Source organism: Hyaena hyaena, unplaced genomic scaffold (assembly GCF_003009895.1).
Source record: "Hyaena hyaena isolate Hyena2069 unplaced genomic scaffold, ASM300989v1 scaffold_49, whole genome shotgun sequence".
NCBI classification, from domain to species: domain Eukaryota; kingdom Metazoa; phylum Chordata; class Mammalia; order Carnivora; family Hyaenidae; genus Hyaena; species Hyaena hyaena.
Genome location: NW_024080681.1, coordinates 1051160 through 1063235, shown reverse-complemented (window position 1 = coordinate 1063235; position 12076 = coordinate 1051160). Strand labels below are relative to the sequence as shown.

The 12076-nt window shown below is 47.5% G+C and overlaps 1 protein-coding gene across 1 annotated transcript in view; it reads right to left on the bottom strand.

Annotated features, from left to right (window-relative positions):
* Nucleotides 1-8017, bottom strand: part of CGNL1 (cingulin like 1) — a 158350-nt gene extending 150333 nt beyond the window's left edge. The window contains exon 1 of the mRNA XM_039230651.1: nucleotides 7973-8017. The gene's annotated coding sequence lies outside the window, so the exon portion shown is untranslated. The remainder of the gene's footprint in view (nucleotides 1-7972) is intronic.
* Nucleotides 8018-12076: the final 4059 nt, after the last annotated feature.

Here is a 12076-nt window from a genome sequence, read left to right as displayed (position 1 = left end):
ATGTTTTAAACGTGGAGGGCTTTTTTTTTTCCCCCAGAAATTCTGATTACTTTTATGAAACATTCCCCCATGCTCACTCTTGTGCTTCTTTTCTGTTTAGAAACCACTGTAGCTGCTAGAGATGGAAGACACACAGAGACATCAAGTTTCAAAAGGCCAGCTGCCTTCCATCCTTCCTTCCACAAAAGGTCACCAAGCACCTACTTGCTGCTGGATCCAAAGATACAAAGTCACTGGAGAGACCCCCTCCTCTTTATAGCTTTGTTTACAGGTTTGTGGGAGTTGAACAGGTAGGCAAAGGGCTCCAATGGTGTTCTAACCGTGAGATAAAGGCCTCTGCAAGCAGGCCTTATGGTCAAAGAAATGAAGAGCCAGTGCAGAAACCAGAGGTCTGGGTCTGAAGAGGCCATCTGAGTCATTAATAGCACAGCGAAGGGCGAGACGGGTTTGAACTCTGGATCCTACACACAACTTTGGCAGCTTACCCAGTTTCTCACGGCCTTGTTTCCCTCACCTGTAAAATGGGTATATGGTAGTCCCTATTTCCTAGAGCTGTTATATTAAAAGCTCTCAGACAAGGCTGGAAATGATTTGCTGGCAGGATGATTTGCTGCAATTGAGTGAATTAACTGATCTTGGGCAGGGCTCCTGGGAAATCTGAAGACCACCCTCGCTCTTCTGTATACCACCCAGCTGCCTCTCACCCGAGAAGCTGGACTCACTGCAGGGACCCAGTCCTATAATAAGAGGTGGTCATGTCCTGAGCAGGCTGCACACCAGGCAACCAGGGACTTTAATCCCTCCCAATTCCCCTCTTCCTCACCCTGCGTCCACCACCCCCAGCCCACCCCCCAAAAAAATTCACAAGTGGCCACAGGCAACAGACAAGGCTGAGCTGATCTGCCTACATCTGGAACAAAGGGGACAGAGCCCCAAACCAGAAACTCTCGAGTAAAAGAAATCTTAAATTTGGTAAAATCCACCCTGCAGTCTCTTTGCAAATTATTCTCTTATCTCTCCCTCCATTCTTTCTCTATCACTTCCTCTCCAGGTCCTAAAGCTTCCACTGTAATCACAAGCTCAGTAAACTTTCCAGGTTTTTGATATTAGATTAGGGCAAGGAGAGAGGCTAAATGACTTTTCAGCTGCCACTGTGTAATTCTGAGTAAGTCACTGTTTTCATTAAGGAGGATAAAAATCTCATAGGCAAAGGTCTTTTAAAAAGGAGACCAATACAGCTACAATGAAGTTCAAGGATACATACTGACTCACAGAATATACCAGAACCTCTTCGTAGCGTTGAGAGCTCAGCCATTTATTTTTCTTTTCAAATGAAGTCCAAAGAGACCAGTTGTTTAGGGTCTGAAATTCTGAGACAGATTCCCTGAACCCCGACTTGGTACCTGACTCCGGACCTCACCAGGTCCCTCACCTGGAAAACAAGACTACTAACAGTGATGTCACAGGATCCCAGAGAGGAGTCCTGGTCAGGGCAGGACTTTGTACGGACCACAACACAGATTTGCAAGGAAAAGCAGAAGGCCTGTTTCAAATGCAATAAAATAGAAGGACAGAAAGCCAGCGGAAGTCCGAGGTAAAAACCAAGAGAATTATTAAAGCCAAAACTAGAAAATCTTGGTTACCTTCGCTCAGTCCTCTGAGATGAAGGCAAGATAACAAGAGTGAAAGATTATTAATAATACAGGGGCTTTAAAGTTCTTTGAAACAAAAAACACTACATAGTAACAACCTGAACCACTGTGTACTCTACCTAAGGCAAGCAGAACCGCCTGTGATTGGGTGGCAGGGAATAAGCTCCTCCCTGTACACAGGCTGCCAGCCAGGCTGGCAGAAAGGATCCATGCTCATGACCAACGCCCTGTGTGCTCTAATCCCAAACACGCTAACTCCATGACCACCCTCCACTGAGGCCCCTGCAAATGTTCTCTGCCGCTGATCCTTCTCAGGTTGAAATACTGAGCTAGAACCCAGTGCAGTAATGCACACACACTCACTAACCCTGTTTTAAACACACCTCTACTAATGATAGCCGCATAGGGCCTGGAAGCCCTTACTACCTGTAATTTTAGGAGCTGGAGATAATTATTTATCCAGCAAAGTTTAGTTTTTGTCCAAAGTACTACATAAATAAGAAGTGAACGTGCACAGCTTTATTTTGCTCCAGAATGTTCAACACTGAATTTTGTTTTTAATTTCTGACCTCACAACCAATTATCTACAGAAACTCAGAAGTTTGCAGAGCTTGAAAAAATGTGGACATGTGTTACTCTCACCTGGGATTTGGGATCCTTTCAGAGCCTTTGTAAACAGCCTAATCTACACTCTCCATTAAACAGCAAAACAAAGGGCAACTGAGTAGCTCAGTAGGTTTAGCGTCTGACTTCAGTTCAGGTCATGATCTGCTATTAAGCAGAAGTTGAGTCTTTGTTGAAACAATGGAAGGCAAACATCTGAACACTTTTTTCATTAAAAAATAAAAGTGCAGGGGGGCGCCTGGGTGGCTCAGTCGGTTAAGTGTCCAACTTCGGCTCAGGTCATGATCTCAGTCTGTGGGTTCAAGCCCCATGTCAGGCTCTCTGCTGACAGCTCAGAGCCTGGAGCCTGTTTCAGATTCTGTCTCCCTCTCTCTCTGACCCTCCCCTGCTCACTCTCTGTCTCTCTCTCAAAATAAAACAGACACAAAAAAATTAAAAATTGATTGATTGATTAATTAATTTAAAAAGTGCAGGGCGCCTGGGTGGCTCATTTGGTTAAGCATCTGACTTCAGCTCAGGTCATGATCTCACAGTTTGTGGGTTCGAGCCCGCTTCAGGCTCTGTGCTAACAGCTCAGAGCCTGGAGCCCTGCTTCAGATTCTGTGTCTCCCTCTCTGTCTGCCCCTCCCCAGCTCACACTCTGTCTCTCTCTCTCTCTCTCTCTCTCTCTTTCTCCTTCAAAAATAAACATTAAAAAATGTTTTAATAAAAATAAAAATAAAAGAAGCAAAACAAAACAAAAAAAAACAAAAAATCCCATACGATTCCATAAAACTTCCCTTAGGATGACAAGCCCACAGTGGTCTTCAGTCTAACATTACATGTCATCTAGTAAAGGAAAATGACAAATCAATCCAGACCTAAGAAGACTGGATATTAGAAAAATAGGGCACTGAAAACACAATTTCTTAATCAGCTCTGCTTAAGAGGTACACGGAGCAGCAGAAAAAAAAAATGGAAGGCTCTCGAACCTCAACTCTGCTACTTCTTTGCAGCGCAGTGAACTACCACAGGATTCAAGGGCTCTCTTTCCGCCTCAGTTTTCTCATCTGTAAAGTGGGGCCACTGCCACCTGCCTCTTCAGGTAGGAACAGATTCAGAGCTGTGGCAGACCAGTGCTGTGCACACTACCTGGCACTTGGAAGGCGGTCCGGAAACAAACAGTAACTCCTCTCATAACCCTTGGGTTATTAGCCCAATGGGTCAACTCTTTGGAAACCACCTTCCCGAGGGAAAAACAGTGTGAAGTCCAGTGTTCAGTCTGTCCGAGGAAACGTGAGCTTAAGTGACAACAGAATGATGAAGAATGAATGTCGCCTGCTGGCTGGAGCTGCAAGCGGGAACCAAACCTCTGGGTCTACAAGCCCAATGACTGCCTCTTAAACGTGGTACCACGAGGCTCTTGCCCCGGCAGAGGCAGCCCCTACTATTACATTCACAGCTACCACCCAGCCACATTCTCTACCCGCTTCCCAGCCGCAGGTAATACCCTTGCACTGCTCGGTTAAGCACCACTTCAAACAAATGCATCTGCCAGAATCCGTCCCCCCTCTTCCCTCCCCTCCACCTCTCACCATGACCTTCCCTCCCTATCAGAAAACTATCTGAAGCCAGTCATTTAAAACTTTTAATTTAAATACCAGCAAAGCCCTTCCCCGCCACCCCTGCCCCCTGCCTGCTGTGCCAATGAACCCAGACGGCATTTATCCAGGTGGGGCTAGCCAGGGGCTACCCGGCCACCCCCCACAATTCCTTGCGCTCCCCGTGATCATAAGAGTTCCCAACTTACCGTGGCCCAGTCTTCACCTCCACCGGCCCAGTTTTCAGCTCCACCGACATTAAGCTCCATCAAGTCAGGGGCTGTATGTACCCTGTTCACCAAGAACTCAATAAGGAATGCCAAGCTTTGGCACTAAGAGGGGTTGTATAAGTATTTGTTCAATGAGTGAACAAAGAAATGAAATGACAAAAACTTGGTGCGAATTTAAGCCAAAGCACCGTCTCCCGGAGGGGCGGACGGACAACACTGCCTGACAGAGTAAAGACAGGTCGGAACTGGGGTGTTTGATTGCAAACTTCAAAAAGCTTCCCCTATGCAAAAGGCCATCCATCAACCATGGTGATAGTCCCATCACATCCTCCCCCTTTATTTTTTCCATTTCCATTTTCAGAGTCTTCATGCCATAACCTGTTTCTTGATAACAGCAATGTCATGTGACAGAATAAAGTAACCATTTGGTCATTCAGAGAAAATTACCCAATTTTCAGTTCCCTTGAACTTTGGTTTTCTCTGCTGATGCCAGCCTCCCAGCCACTGCCCTGCGCGTGAGTGCCAGGATCAGTGGGGGGAAACAAAGGAAAAGCACAAAATCAGCTGGTTTTTTTTAAAGGTCAATGGCACCTCTTAAATAAATTGGTTTTTGGGGGGGGGGAAGGGAGTGAAGGAAGCATTGCATTTATTTAACCACCCCACTGCTCAACAGTACAGGCAGGCTAACGTCCCTACTTAAGAGACAAAAGAAGAGGAAACCAATAGGGCAGTGTGCTCGTAACACAAATCAAGGATCACACTTCTGAGTGCAGTATACCCTTTCCCTAAATGAGGAAGCCCCTCATTATTACCTTTCTTCTTGTTTTTCTTCACTCCCGATCACTTTAGAATATCGGAGCTTACGGGCGCCTGGGTGGCTTAGTCGGTTAAGCGTCCGACTTAAGATCCGTCATGATCTCGCGGTTCGTGGGTTCGAGCCCCGCGTCGGGCTCTGTGCTGACTGCCAGCTCAGAGCCTGGAGCCTATTTCAGAGTCTCTATCTCCCTCTCTCTCTGAAACCTCCCCTGCTGATACTATCTCTCTCTCTCTTGCCTAGAAATAAATAAAAATATTTAAAAAAAAAATCGGAGCTTAGAGGGGTGTCTGGGGGGCTCAGTCAGTTAAGCGGCCAACTTCAGCTCAAGTCATGATCTCGTGGTTCACGAGTTCGAGCCCCGCATCCGGCTCTGTGCTGCCAGCTCAGAGCCCAGAGCCTGCTTCAGATTCTGTGTTTCTGTCTCTCTGTCTCTGTCCCTCCCCTGCTCACCCTCTGTCTCTCTCGGTCTCTCTCAAAACTTAAACAAAAAAAAAAAAGTATCAGATCTTAGGTGTTACCTCAAAGTAAGAAATGTTTCAATAAATCTGTTTAGATCCACAGTTACAAGCGCTTTTTCTTTCTTACTTTTTTTTTTCTTTTTAATCGGGCCAGAATATACTATTATATTCACAGCATAAGTATTGCTGTTCAAGTGCAACTTTTCAGACACCAGGAGTTCAACTAGTATCCTCAAATAAACATTTTCCCCGTAAATGGTGACAAGATTAGAAAGGTTACAAGTCACGCAATACCAAAATAAGCCAGCCTTCATTTTGTTGGCCTGGTCCAAGAAAAAGAAAAAGAAAAAAATCAACGGTAGGAAAACACTTTCCATATGGTCTTGTTCCCCAAAGGTTGAGGACCCAGGTCAGGGGCCACCCTGTGAGACCGTGCACTCCACACAACCTCCATTCCCGAGCCAGCACAATTAAGACCACTCCCACAGCCGCCCCACTTCCAGCAACTGAACGCAGGGACGGGAACAGGGGATGGTAGCGAAGGTGGGAAGAAGAAAGTCCAACAGGCTAAACTACACAACCTTCTTTTTCAAAATGAATGTTCTTTTTGACTCCTGTTAGGGGCTAGAAACATCACTGGTAAGAAAAATGCAAGAAAGAGGGCCAGTCGGCACCTCAGAGAAAATAAAATCCCCTGGTTTGTGGCCAGGTAGCCACGTCCAGGTAGGACTCTAACACAAACATCAGACTTGGATGACAGAAGACTGTCACAATAACATGGACACTGAAAACACACTTTTTAAATAAAATATGTATGATCAAATTTAATCAATGTATGTATATGCTCATGTTCAATTTTTCTTTAGTCTTATTCCCCTATCATTTTTAAGGTCATCCGAGAAGTGGCTAAAGATTCACCACAGATGTGCATTGCTATAGTAAAGCACCAATTCCATAACTCAGATATTCTATCAACAAGAAATATACACTCTCTCTCAGAAATAAGTAAAACATTAAAAAAAAATTTTTTTTAAATAAGCACCCGGCTTCAGCTCAGGTCATGATCTCGTGGTTCGTGGGTTCAAGCCCCGTGCTGGGCTCTGTGCTGACAGTCAGCTCAGAGCCTGTTTCAGATTCTGTATCTCCCCTCTCTCTGACCCTCCCCTGCTCACGCTGTCTCTCTCTCTCTCTCTCTCTCAGAAATAAATAAAACATTAAAAAAAATTAACAAGAAATATACACTGTGTTATATCTGCTGGGCTTAATCATAACAGGAAAAAGTTTAACTCACAAATGCACACACAATAACACAGAATCAACCACGAAATCTTAAGGATCTCGTTAGCTCGCTTTCTTGAAAGACAAATCTTCACACTTAAGCAAAATCGTTGTACCAGTCGCAGAGGGGCTCCAAAAGTTAATGGATTCCTAAAGTATTTTTCCTCTTTTTAATCTGAAATCCTTTCCAAATAGGACAAGTCACAGTATCACTGTTTTCGCGGAACAGGACAACCCTCTATTATAACCTTGATCGTGCAAGGACTTTGTGGCTTTAATTCCTACACTCCCACCTCCTTGGCAGAAAGTGCCCAGGCAATATTTACTGTAAACAGAAAAGCAGAAACAGAGCGTACTCCAGAAAAAGGCACCATCTGCAGTCTAAGGGTGGAAAGTACCCACCAACAGACTCCCCAGGTAGAGGCGGCCTACAGAAGGCAGAATTAAGAGTGCCTGAGAGGAGTTCTGGGAGCATCCATCATTCTCTAGTACTTCAACGAGAGGCTGTGGGGGCAAGTGTGGCCGCACACTGCAATCACCTGGCTTTTTAATGCCATCCTCCAGGCTGCCCTCCGACCGGACCCGCTGAATCAGGATCTCTAGAGGTGGGACAGAGGCATCGGTATTTAAACACACACACACACACACACACACACACACCCCCTCTCAGACGTGCAGCCAAGTTCGTGCGTTGATGAACGTGTTGTGAGCAGCGCTGGAAGGGCAGTGCTTCCTTGGGTATAATAAGTATACAAAGTTTTTAAAAATCCTGTGTAACTCCAACCTGATCGCCAAACACCTGTCTAGGGGCCAAACAGTGATGCAACGCGGAAAAGTCCCTTGGAAAGCGAGGCTATGGGCTCTGAGGAAGACCTGCCCGGACGGGGAGGGCCAGGGAGAGGGCGCCACGGCCGCCAGCCCTTTCTTCGCAAGGGCCGGTCTGGAGGAGCACGCCGAGAAATTAACTAAAACGGGGTGGGACTGGGGCTGAAGGGCTCCGTGTGGGACCCTGGCTCACTCGCAGCTGTCACAGGAACCCGGGGATCCAGGCCCGGGGCGAAGGCTGCCAACCCGGCTTCCCTGCAGGGAGGCCCTGCCCCAGCCCCGACGCCGCTCCGCCAGGAGTCCCCACCATATGTTCGGCCGCGCGGCGGGCCGGAGCTGCGAGCGCACCTTCCACCCCGGCGCCGCGCGCCCGCCGGCCGGCGCTGCACGGGCCCCTGCCCGCAGGGCGGACGCGCCCCCGCGCACCTGGCGGAGCCCCAGCCTCTGCGGCCCCGCCGCCTCCGAGACGCGTCTGCCCCGGCCCCGCGCCCGCTCCCGCCTCACTCACCGCCGCCCGGGTCCCGCTCCCGCCGCAGCCAGCAGAGCCCGGCCCGAGTGCCGGAGCCGCGGCGCCGCCAGGAGGCCGGGCGAGCCCGCCCCGCCCTCTGGGGAGGAGGGGCAGGGGGCCGCGCGGGGGCGAGACCCGCCCGGGCGGCCGCGGGGCAGGCGCGCCCCTCGCTCCCCGCCCCGCCTCGGCCCCTCGCACCGCCCTCCGTCCCTCGGCACCCCTGCGCGCGCTGGCCGCGCGCACCGCCCCGCGCCCGCACCCCGTCGCGCCTCACCTCGCGCCTCGCACCTCTCTCCCGCGACGCTTTGTCCTCGCCCCGCCCGGGATCGGAATGTCCTCCCAGCGCCCCTCCACCACCGCCGGGTGTCTTTCTTTCCAAGCCTCCAACTTTCCAAACTCCCTGTTTCACAACCCCCACCCCCGCGTGTCTCTAACCTGGGGGCCTGGAGCCCAGTTTTCGCTTTACCCTTCTCTGCAGCCCTTTAATCCCAAAGGAGCGGAAACTTAAAGTGTAACTTTTCTTCCGTCACAATCAACTCAAAAATATTAACTGAGCACCTAGTATGCCTATACACAGGTGGAGGGGTATCAGATGATAGGTGACGCTTACAAATTAACAATAATAAAAGTCTGTCCCTGCTAGGGAGGCAGAGGAGTGAGGTGCCGCAGGTCACACAGCTGACGGTAGTAAGACTGGGATTAGAAACCAGATTTCCAGCACGGAGTTAAGGCCCATTTCAGGGGAAACTGCTGGACGCCCCTGACCAGCTGTGAGAGCTTCCGACCGTGTGAAACGAAGAGCAGGGTATACGTAGCCAACCAGGTTGGGAAGGCTGCCTGAGAAAACATATGGAAATGTCACACAATTGGTACTTAATAAGTCCATGATTGCTGACATACTGAATGAAACAGGCACTTGAAAACTCAATAATTTAAAGTAACGACATAAAAAGGCTTAAATAGTAATACTGAATTGAAAAAGTGTATTGGCCAACTATGTATCTGATAAGGGATTCATATCCAAACCATATAAAGAACTCATACAACAGAATAACAAAATAAAAAAACAAAAACAAAAAAAAACAAGCTGATTTAAAAATGAGCAGAGGATCTGAATCGACACTTTTTCAAAGACTTACAGATGGCCAACAGATACATGAAAAGATGCTCCACATCACTATGCAAAGGACATCAGGGAAATGCAAATCAAAACCACAATGAGGTATCACCTCACACCTGTCAGGACGGCTACTCTCAAAAGAACAAGCGTTGGTGCAGATGTAGTGACAGGGGACCCTTGTGCATTGCTAGGAACGTAAATTGGTGCAACCGTCACAAAAAACAGGATGGCAGTTCTTCAAAAATGTATAAGTAGAACTACCGTATGATCCAGCAATTCCACTTTTGGGTATTTATCAGAAGAAAATGAAAAACACTAACTCAAAAAGATATGTGCGCCCCCATGTTCACTGCAGCATTATATGAACAGCCAAGATTTGGAAACAACCTAAGTGTCCATCAGTGGATGAGTGGATAAAGAAAATGTGACATATAGGTAACATATACAAATGTATATATGAATAAATGATAGATATATATGAATTTTGTTTCAGCCATTAAAAAAAGAAGGAAATCTTGCCATTTGCAATAACATGCACGGCCCTTGAGGGCATTATGCTAAGTGAAATAAGTCAGAGAAAGACACTACCATATGATCTCACTTATACGTAGACTCTAAAAAAAAACAAAAAGAGCTCATGGACACAGAGAACAGATTGATGGTTGCCTGAGATGAGGGTTGGGGGGGAGTAAAATGATTGAAAAGAGTCAAAAGGTACACACATCTAGTTATTACAAAGTCATGGGGATGTAATGTACAGCATGGTGCCTCTAGTTAATATTGTACTGCATATTTGAGAGTTGCTAAAAGACTAAATCTTAAAAGTTCTCACCACACACACACAAGTCTTTGAAACTGGATATTAACTAGACATATTGTGGCGATCATCTCACAATACAAATATCGAATCATTATGTTGTACACACACTAGAAAGGAGGATGGGGCCAGACAGAAGCCTTTGAAAAGGCATCAAATACCAAAGTGAGGGGGCTCAAGTTAACCAAACAGTACCTGGACACTGCAAAATGGTTAGAAGAGAACTCGCATCCTATGGAGGGAAGGCATTTAAATGGTCCTGGAGCCTAGGAATGGCAGATCTGCAGCCTGGGAGGAACCAGCAAAGCAATGAGAAGGGTTTGTCGCCAGACAGAACTGGGAAGAAGGAGCCAGGTGCATGCAGTGAGGGGCTGGAAAAGGCAAAGACAAAGCTGAAACAAACAGATTTCCAGACCCACGGCTTGGAGCACTAGAAATGAGAATGATTTTCTACCTCCCTGGCTGTGAAGTAATGATGGTACTTTTCAAGGGAAATAGGCCTGCAGGCAGCAGGGGTGGGGGTGGGAAGTGGAGGGCCAGATGTTAAATCATCCAGGTGGAGGGTGAAGGAAAGTAAGGGCCAGACCAGATGTGAGGAGAGAAGAGCGAAGTGCAGAGGAGGCTGAGAGCACCAGCCAAGGTACGTGACAGCTGTCAGGAAGACCCAGGGAAGTCTTGGATGGCTACCGATGGATGGGTGAGTGGTTCATGAATAAAAGGGTGGTGGTGCTAAACTTCACTTATCTTACTTCTTCCCTAGATTCTTACACAAGGAGCTATAGAAAGCCTGTGTTCAGTAAATATTTGTTAACAGTCTAAAAAGCATTAATCAGCAATTGCTTCCCCCCACCCCCACTTCGAGGCTAATATTTTCCTGATAACGAGAATAAGGGGAGGCTTTGGGGGCAAGGAGAGAAGCAGGGCAGAGATTAGTTTATCAGAGAATTTGTTTTTGATGTGCTATTAATCAGGTTGCATCCTCAAGCTCCTTCCGCCTCAACCAAAAGCAAACATTTCTCTTCAGACAAAGCTTCAGAAATTTTGAAAAACACGCTTCCTTTGTTTTTATTCAATGTAAGTCTCTCTCCCTTGACTGTTGCTACTGAGCCTATAGACAGAGGTATTTTTGTTTTTTGGCTGTTGGTGGTGGCGGTGATGGTAGTGGTGGTGGGTTTGTTTTTTTTTTAGTTCTTTTAGATTTTAGATTTTGGTTTTTGTTTTCATTTTTGGTGGGTTGTTTTGTTTTGTTTTTTGTCAATTGCAGCAACTTGCCAGAAGAGAAATTTTCAGGAGGAAGAGTAAGAAACATCACCTCTTTTCTCCACCAAAATTTGTATACACAGAAAACCTGATGCAGAAATATTCAGAGAAATGCTGTGGTATGAACAACATACTAGTAGTGACGTACAACACAGGAGGGGCCATGGGAGAAAAGCCCCGTCATGGAATGCTTCCTGTGGCTCTCACTCTGAGGATGTAGTGAGTGCGGGTAATAGAGGGAGTGTGGAAGGGCATTCATAGAAGGTGACATCAGACCCACAAGACAGGAAACAGGAGGAAATGAATAAAGCAGAAAAGGGTAAAGTGGTTTATTTGGTTGAAGTGGAGAAACTGCTTGGGAAGAAGGTGAGGTTGGAAAGGGTCCCAGGGGAGAGGACTCCCCATTGGAGCCTTTGGAGAAGCTGCCATAGTTTGGGTGGCCCTGGAAATAGAGCCTGAGACAGGACATAGGTCAAGTGGTAATTCCAGAGAGGATCCGTGGAAGCAGAGTGAGGGAGCAGGAGAAGTGAGGCAGGGAAGGAGGAAGCCCCCATTGGGGTGTGTTGTGGAGACCAGCACCATGTGCAATGGCACCTCTGAGGAAGCAACGCAATGCCTCCCTCCACCCCCAGAATTGACAACCTGAAGGTCAGAGGGTCTGGGAGGAGCTGGAGTATTTTCCCAGAAGTCTGGCAAGGGCTGTCCCTAGGGAGCTACATTCCCCACCCCAGCTCCCTGGGGCAAAAGTGCTCAGTCGAGGTGGGCAGCTATCAGCACTTAGTGACACTGAGTCTGAGTGAACTGTCTCAGCAGCTACAGCTCTCACAGTGTGCCTGGCTCCTCAGGACCGGCCTCCTACAGCTCTGGCACCTTCTCTTGGTAATATGACCCCTCTTCATCCCCCCCA